Here is an 8,964-nt window from a genome sequence, read left to right on the forward strand (position 1 = left end):
TGAAATCTGCTGACATCAGTCTTGGGCCTGGGGGTCAAGGAGCAATTTACTTTTACAGAAATTTTGGTGTAGTTCAGAAGTTTTAAATGCTGAAAGATGCCTCAATTACTCAGGGAATTTCAAGGGTTCTCTCTCAGGAAGCAAGAGAAATTATACAAAGTTACATTCTTTGCATTAGATAAACTCTGAGCCACTTTTCAGTTAACAATTGTCTTTGTCACAAAGGAATTTATTTGCCAAGACTTAATCGCTTTGTTAGACTGGACTTTTGTTTCCTTATTTTTAACTCTAGTATGTGTTGGGTGTTTTTATCTTGTTATATATGTTGATACAGTTATCATTTCTTATTGAGGTGATTCCAACTCATGTAGAGTAGAAATACTACACAGGGTTTTTCAGGTTGTAATTCTTTGGAAGCAGATTTTCAGGCCTACCTTCTCTTCTAGGGGGGAGAAAAATCCCAATTTAAATATATTCTATGTTGTTGTTGTTAAGTTCCATCAGGTTGGTTCCAACTCATAGAGACCAAGGAGTGGCTGGTGACTTTGAACAGCCGACCTTGAGATTCAAACCTACCTTGAGCTCAAGTGATTATCCTAAGGTGTCACACCAAACATCTTCTATAGAGACCCCTTTTTGAACTGTTAAATAGGTCATAGACAAGATAAAGACAATCACCTAGATAAGGGAGACCATCAGTTTGAGGCAAAAATGGTGTCTAATGAATTTATAGCCACTAGCCTAATTACAGATGACAGAAAACAAAAGAAATCATCACAAAGTCTTGATTGGCAGCAGATCAGTTCATTACTGTTACAGGCAGGACTACAGAAGCAGAGAAAAAGTCATGACTGATATCTGTACACAATTGCAGATTTTAAAAGTTTACAGAATTGGTTCTGGGGTTTAGAACACTTGACGATGTGGTAGTAGAGCTATGTTGTGAACATGTAGCCCTGAGTCATAGCTACCAGCACCTCAATTTTTAGATGACACTTGACCACAACTTTTAGATGATGTTCAACTACTGTTATAAATCATTCACCATGCAAATCTGAGGGCAAGACTGCCTTTCTGAGGGCTGCCTAGAGTTGCAATTTACTTTCAAACACACTGTCTGAGGGCAAAGCTGCCACATTGCTAATTACTGATCAGAAAGAGCTTACTTAAATGGAATCTGAAATTATATCAAGATTCAAAAGGAGTTGTTCTTGTCAAGTGTTGTCGAGTCGATTCCGACCCATAGCAACCCTGTATAGGGTTTCTAAAGAGCAGCTGGTGAGCTTGAACCACCGACCTTGCAGTTCAAATGGCTTTGCAGTCTGGTGCATTAAACCACAGCACCACACTAGGACTCCCAAAAGGAATTAAGACTCCATTGTAAATATCAACCTTCTACAAACCAAGTGCTTTTGAATTTAATGTCTAATACACTTCTTAGGTACCTCTGACTGGATTTGAAATGCCAAACTTTGAACTAGATGTTGAATGCTTAAACATTTATACCACATAGGGATTTTATCTATAAATATATTAAAATCTGCAAAGCAAAATGCGCCAAGCATATTAACAGTGCTTTTACTGCATGAATGGAAAATGAATAATTTTCATTCCTTTTTATTTCTAAATTTGTAATACTTCCTACTCAAACAATGAGAAAAAAAGCATTTTTATAGTTAGCTATTTTTTTCTCATTTATATTTCTGACCTTTCATAATTATAAATTTCATAATAGTAGTATCTTCAATATCTTGGTACCACCCTATTGTTATTACCATTAAGAGCCCTTGAGTACCTACTCTGCTTTATTCACACATTGTTAGTGAGATTTTCACACACCCACATCACAGGCACAATCATCAGAAGGTAATTTTGGCTTGTTTCTTAGAAAGAATATTGATTCCAAAGATATTCCTTTAGCTCTTATCTGAAATCCCAAGATAATTAACTAAGGGATTGCTGAAGAGCTTTCAAACTGCATGGGGGTATAATCAGTAAAACCCCTGAGTCTGAAATTCTAATTGTAAAAATGCTCCAGTTCTGAGAACAGGCTCTGGGGCCTTTGGGGTTGTCTCCTTGACTGTCCTGCATTTTATCTGTAATATATTCTAAAGATCACTGTCTTTATCATTACTTCCTAAATCAAGCATATAAAAATGCCACTCAGGAATCAGAGGCACTAGATAGTCTGCATGCATTTTACAGTGGGGAGAGCAGAGGTGAGAGCCCTGGCAGGGCAAAACAGATAATGAAGCATGGCTTTTAACCCCTGATGAGGGGCTGCACAGAACACATTCTGAAGAGCATGACTTGCCTAGAGATGAGCCTCAGAAGCTTCAAGAATGCCAAGCTTGCCCAAATTAGCTCTTGAGTGCTCCCTCAGTACTAATATTATAAAAGTTGAATGCAACATATGGATATCAATATCTCATGATGGCACAGACAAAGTTACTCCTCTCCAGTGAGATACTTTCTTTGACTGAAGTGGTACCTACCCTCAATAGACTCAAGCTTGGCAACAGTAGTGAGGTTGGCCCAAGATCGGGCAGTGTTTCGTTCTGCTGTGCATAAGGTCGTTATGGGTTGGTACCAAATTGATGGCACCTAACAACAACAATGAAAGAATTTGTAATGACCAGACCAATTTTAAAAAAAATTCTAAAGAATGTTCTTTGGATTGAGAACTAACAACAAATTAAGATTACCGTACATGAGAACACCACCCAAAACTCAATCCAGATGTTGTTACATGCCATTGAGTCAGTTCCGACTCATGGTGACCCTGTATAGGGTTTCCAAGGAGCACCTGGTGAGTTTGAAGCCAAGAACTTTCCGTTTAAATCAACCTTATGGCTTAATGTTTTATCTTACAACACCACACTGGGACTCCCAATCCATGTATAGAAGGATTAAAAAAAAAAAAAAAAAGCCTACAATACTGAAAATAGGGAACCAGAGATATCAATGTATATTGAAGTCAACTACAAAGCAAAAAGAGGGAATAGTATAGACACAGAACTTCCAAATGGCAAGGAAGTCAAGTAGATTTCAAGATAAAACAGACTGTTTTACGCAGGGAAAATATTGATAAATTTCAGGTTAACATCAAGGAAAAATAGTACACCTGCACATCAAAATGAAAAAAGGAAAGTCAGAAAGATTTAGTAAACATTAACACAAAAGAAATGAAAATGAAAACACACAAACAAAATTGTCTTAGCATAGAAAATTATATGGAACAAAGAATCCAGCAGCATCACAAAATACACACAGAAAAATGACAGCAATCACTTCATACCTATTGATAATTACATTAAGCATAATAGATTAAATGTTCCATCCAGTTAGCAGAATGGAGAAGAAAATAAGGTCCTTCAATATGCTGTCTACTAGTAACAATTAAAAAGATGGAGATAGTTTAAATGTCCATCAAAATGCCCTTAAGACAAAGGTCAGTGTTTGTTCTTGATTGACTTAGCTTTTGGGCTCTGAATTGAGTTTACTGATTTTCCAGAACATTATAACATCAGTTTTAGTATGTTTGCTTGTGTGTGAACCTCTTTTTGATTGGATTTAGTTGTTTTCAGTAGACCAGGGATCCAGGCTCTCTGTATTCAATGTTGTTGTTGTTGTTGTTAAGTGCCATCGAGTCGGGTCCGACCCATAGCAACCTTATACAGGGTTTCCGAGGGTGTGAATCTTTACGGGAGTAGAAAGCCTCATCTTTCTCCCGCGGAACGGCTGGTAGTTTCGAACCGCTGACCTTAAGGTTCGCAGCCCGATTCGTAACCACTACGCTACCAGAGCTCCTTCTGTATTCAATACTACTAGAGAAATAGAAGTTTCCAATTATTTTTTAGCATAAAATGAACCTGTTTTCAATTCAAAGACAAATCAGCTCAGTTTCCCCAAAGCTCTGGATTCATGTTCCAGTGAGAACTAAAATCTAACTGTTCCTGTCGATTTGGTGTTCGGTGTTGAGAGCAAGCCTGCTTCTAATATATTAGAACCAAGATATTGGAGTACAAACTGTTCAGGCTCTCACTACTCCCTGCTCCCATACATATTTTCTTAAAATCTTTGGTGACATTGTGTAATGCTTATTTATAGAATCTGTTGCATTACAAATATGTGCTTACTTTGCTCATATCCCTATGTGTAGGAGCAGTTTGATTCCACTTCATTCTTCTGCATGTTTTGATTTAGAAAAAAAAAAAAAAAAGTAGTTTTTGTGGGTAGATCTAATGTCTTTATTTCAATAAAAGGAAATGTTATGTAATGGTATTGTCATAGATTGTATTGTATCTTCCCAAAGGATATATTAAAGCTCTGGTAGCGTAGTGGTTACGAATTGGGCTGCGAACCTTAAGGTCAGCGGTTCGAAACTACCAGCTGCTCCGCGGGAGAAAGATGAGGCTTTCTACTCCCGTAAAGATTTACACCCTCGGAAACCCTGTACAGGGTCGCTATGGGTCGGAACCGACTCGACGGCACTTAACAACAACAACAACAATCCTATACATATGCACTGAATTTAGACTTTTAGCTTTCAGTTATATGATTAAAAATAAATAAATAAATAACTTCTAGTCTTGGTGTGGTGCTGTGGGTTAATGTACTAGACTGCAAGGTTGGTTTGAACTACAATGTTCATGGTTCAAGCTCACCAGTAGCACCTTAGAAACCCTATACAGGGTCTCTATGAGTCAGAAATGACTCAATGGCACTTAACAACAACAGCAGTATCTTTTAAATATACATTATTGTATTTTATTATGGTAGACATACAAAATTAAAACAAGTACCATGCAATGAATGTTAAATTTCCAAATTATTTCAAATTATCTAGAAATAAAGGAGAAAGAGTCAGTTGGGTTTCACACCATTTATTATTAAAAGCCCAGTATCTTTCCCTAAATGCCTCATAGGCATTAAAATTAATATCTATTATGACATAACCCTAGTGAGAAACCAGAAGATTTTCCATGAGTTGAAATTACAGAAACATGTGACCCTATCCTTTAATGAAGTACATATTTTAATAGGTATTATTTAAAATGGATAAAGTTCCTGAATTGTATAGAAGGGTATGCACTGGAATATTAGCCCGAAGTTTGTTGGTTTGAATCCATCCAGACCTGCTTAAGGAGATGGGTCAGGCAGTAGGCTATTGAAATGTCACATGCCTGAAGCCTTATGGAGCAGGTTTGCTCTGTACACATGGGGTCTTCACTGGTCAAAATCAACTTGACAGGCTGGAGGTTGGGAACAGAAAATAGTTCAAAGTCTGATCAACCAAAGAAGTCTTATTAGAGCAGAGGCTTAAAGAGTAAAACCCATACCTTCCCCCAAATGATGAAACCCCAGCATTGTTGCTCAGGGAGGGAAGAAATACATTTCCCTTAAAAATGTTAGCTATAATCTGACCATCAAAGATGATGCCACCATTACCATATTATATAGTTCAACTACTAACCAAAAAGGAGCTCTGGTTGCATAGTGGTTATGAATCAGGCTGTGAACTGCAAGGTCAGCAGTTCAAAACTACAAGCTGTTCCGCAGAAGAAAGATGAGGCATTCTGCTCCCGTGAAGATTTACAGCCTCGGAAACCCTGTACAGGGTCACTTTGAGATGGAACTGACTCCATGGCACACAGCAGCAGCAGCAGCACTAACCAAAACTTAAAAATTCAAGTCTACCCAGAGGTACCTCAGAAGAAAAACCTGGCAATCTATTGAAAAATCAGCCACTGAAAACTCAATGGAACCCAATTCTACTGTGACACAACTGAGGTCATCCTAATTCAAAGCTGACTTGATGGCGTCTGATATTTTGTTCTGCTGTGCTTGAGGTCGTTAAGCATAGGGACTGACTCGATGGCACCTAACGACAACAACAAGCAGACTCAGGTAAAGAATTTTGTTTGATATGATTTCTCACATGTGATGGCCTAACATGCTCACATTCAATGAAGCCTTTGAATAAGTACCGCAAAATTCAAACAGCAACAAAAATCATGAAGCTATAGTAAACATTGCTAAACACAAATTAATTAAGTACCATGACTAGGAGAAAACACAGATGAGAATCTCAATCCATACAGACTACACATATTGGAATTGTTATACAAAGATTATAAAACTAATATGCTTGATATACTTAATAAAATATAAGAATATTGAAAATATAAGCAAATTATAAGAACTTTAAAAACAAGTTGATCAAATGGATTAAAAATACATCTAAATAAAACTTGCAAAAATCAAAATACAAAAATATTTAAAGCTCAGTAGAAGATTCAGACAGTGGACAAAAATTAGTCAAAAATTCAGTTATTAAATTGGAAGATTAATCTGAAATTATTGTCTAGAATATAGCCTAAGAATATAAAGAAATGGGGAACATAAAAGAAAAGTTAATAGACATGGAACATTGAGTAAGAAAGTCTAAAATATGTCTAAACAGTTTCAAAAGGACATGAGAAAGAAAACAGGGAAAAAGTAATATTTGATGTGATAAAGTTTTCAGAACTACTAAAATTCAGGAAAAGAGACAAATACAGTATATAAGTACAAGAAAATAAAAAGAAATCTACATTTAAGTATGTTGTTATTGTTAAGTGATATTGAGTTGGTTCCCACCCATAGTGACCCTACACAGGGTTTCCTAGGAGCAGCTGGAATTCTTGAACCACCAACCTTGTGATTCAAAGTGACTTTGCAGTCCAGTGCATGAACCTACAGTGTCACATTAGGTTAAACATATCATTGTTGTTGTTATGTGCTGTAAAGGCGATTCCAACCCATAGCGATCCTGTATATGGTTTCCAAGGAGTAGCTAGTGAACTTGAACCACCGAACTTGCAGTTCAGATGACTTTGCAGTCTGATGCATTAGTTTACAGCGCTACACCAGGACTCCTAAACATATCATAGTGTAATATATTCAAGCAGAATACATGTGTGAACAAAGTATCCACTGTTGTTGGTGGTGGTAAGTGCTGTCATGTCGGTTCTGAACCATAGCTACCCTGTATAGGGTTTCCAAGGAGCAAATGGTGAACTTGAACCACCGACCTTGTAGTTCAAATGACTTTGCAGTCTGATGCATTAAACCATAGTGCCACACTAGGACACCAGTATTCACTGTTGTTGTTGTTGTTAAGTGCCGTCGAGTCGGTTCCGACCCATAGCGACCCTGTACAGGGTTTCCGAGGGTGTAAATCCTTACGGGAGTAGAAAGCCTCATCTTTCTCCCGCAGAGCGGCTGGTAGTTTCGAACCGCTGACCTTAAGGTTCGCAGCCCGATTCGTAACCACTACGCTACCAGAGCTCCTTTAGCAAATAGTTATTAAAAATGTCTTGTAGAGTTTAAATTAAAAAAAAAACCTAAATTTAGATTTTTATAAGTATGCATGTAAATTTTTAAAATATTATTCCTAAAAGTATAGAGATAGGTGTGTGACTTTCTAAAGCAGCATAGGAGACAAATAGGAGAGAAATCGAAATGGGAAAAAAAGAAAATATGACTAGACATTGGAATTAGATTTACAAAACAATTTGTGAGGGAAGTGAAGGGGCATTAGAGATTAGCTATATGAGTGGAAAGTAAAGGAGACAGAGGGGAAAAAAAAAAAAAAAAACCAAGGCAAGAGTTCCATTTGAGAAATGGGCTGACACTACTGAAGGATAGAGTCAAAAATGATCCAGCTAGGAAGAGTCTTCAAGTATAACCCAGTTATAAGAAGATTTTGACAAGGCCAGTGTGAATCCTTCAAGTAAGTCACCAATTGGAGAAATTCTGAGTCTCAGAGAAATGGCCAATGTTCATTTCCTGATTATGCTAAATCATTGGCTCCCAGCAGCCCTGCAGAGGCTTCAGCTCAAATGTGGGAGTACATGCACAATCAGTTAACGTGATAATGTTTCTGCTCCAAAGTATAATTATATACTTAACCACATTGAGTCTTATTACTAAATATATCTGAAATTTGATAGAATTAAAATGAAAGTTGACTGATTGATCCACTTACATAATAGAGAATGTTTACCAAGTTCTCCATGCAAATTATAGATTGATAAGAAAAACACAATCAGTAAGAATTATCAAATCTTTATAAATATTTAAAAGTATATAAAAATCTGCACTCAATAATAGAAGAGTTAACACACTTATCAAGTACACATAGAGTACTTTGAAAATTAATCATGCATTAAGATACAAAAAAAGCTCTGGTGATATAAAATAAGATGGAAGGAATTCACAGAGTCACTGTACTGAAAAGAAGTGGTTAATGTTCAACCATTTCAAGAGGTAGCATATGATCAAGAACTGACAGTACTAAAGTAAGAATTCCAAACTGTTCTGAAAGCACTGGCGAAAAACAGACTCCAGGAATTGACTGAATATAAACTGAAATCTTTCAGCTAAGATTCTCACTCATCTATGCCAAGAAATTTGGACTGCTATCTGGGAAACTGGAAGAAATTCACTCTCATGTCCATTCCAAAGAAAGAGGACTAGATCAAACAATATCATTAAAATGTAATACAAGTAAAAGATTGCTTAAGATAATTCAAAACCAACTGCAGCATGGAGTTGCCAGAAATCCAAGCTGGATTCAGAAGAGGATATGGAAGATATGGAATGAGGGATATCATTGCTGACAACAGGTAGATCTTAGTTCAAAACAGAGAATAACAGAAAGATGTTAACTTGTGCTTTTTGACCTTGCAAAGTCTTTGGACTGTGTGGATCTTGACAAACTATGAATAACACTGCAAAGGGCATTCCAGAACATTTGATGTTGCAGACCGTGTAAGACTAGTCAGAGGTTCGAGGCCCTCTAGGGCTGAGTGTAACAAATGAGGCCACTGGCAGTTAATGGAAAATTGCTTTCATCTTAATATTCAGGTATATATATTAAATTAATACACTGGAGCCTTTGAAAATCCACAGATAAAT

The sequence above is a fragment of the Chrysochloris asiatica genome, unplaced genomic scaffold (genome assembly GCF_000296735.1).
Source record: "Chrysochloris asiatica unplaced genomic scaffold, ChrAsi1.0 scaffold00284, whole genome shotgun sequence".
Classification (NCBI taxonomy): Eukaryota; Metazoa; Chordata; class Mammalia; order Afrosoricida; family Chrysochloridae; genus Chrysochloris; species Chrysochloris asiatica.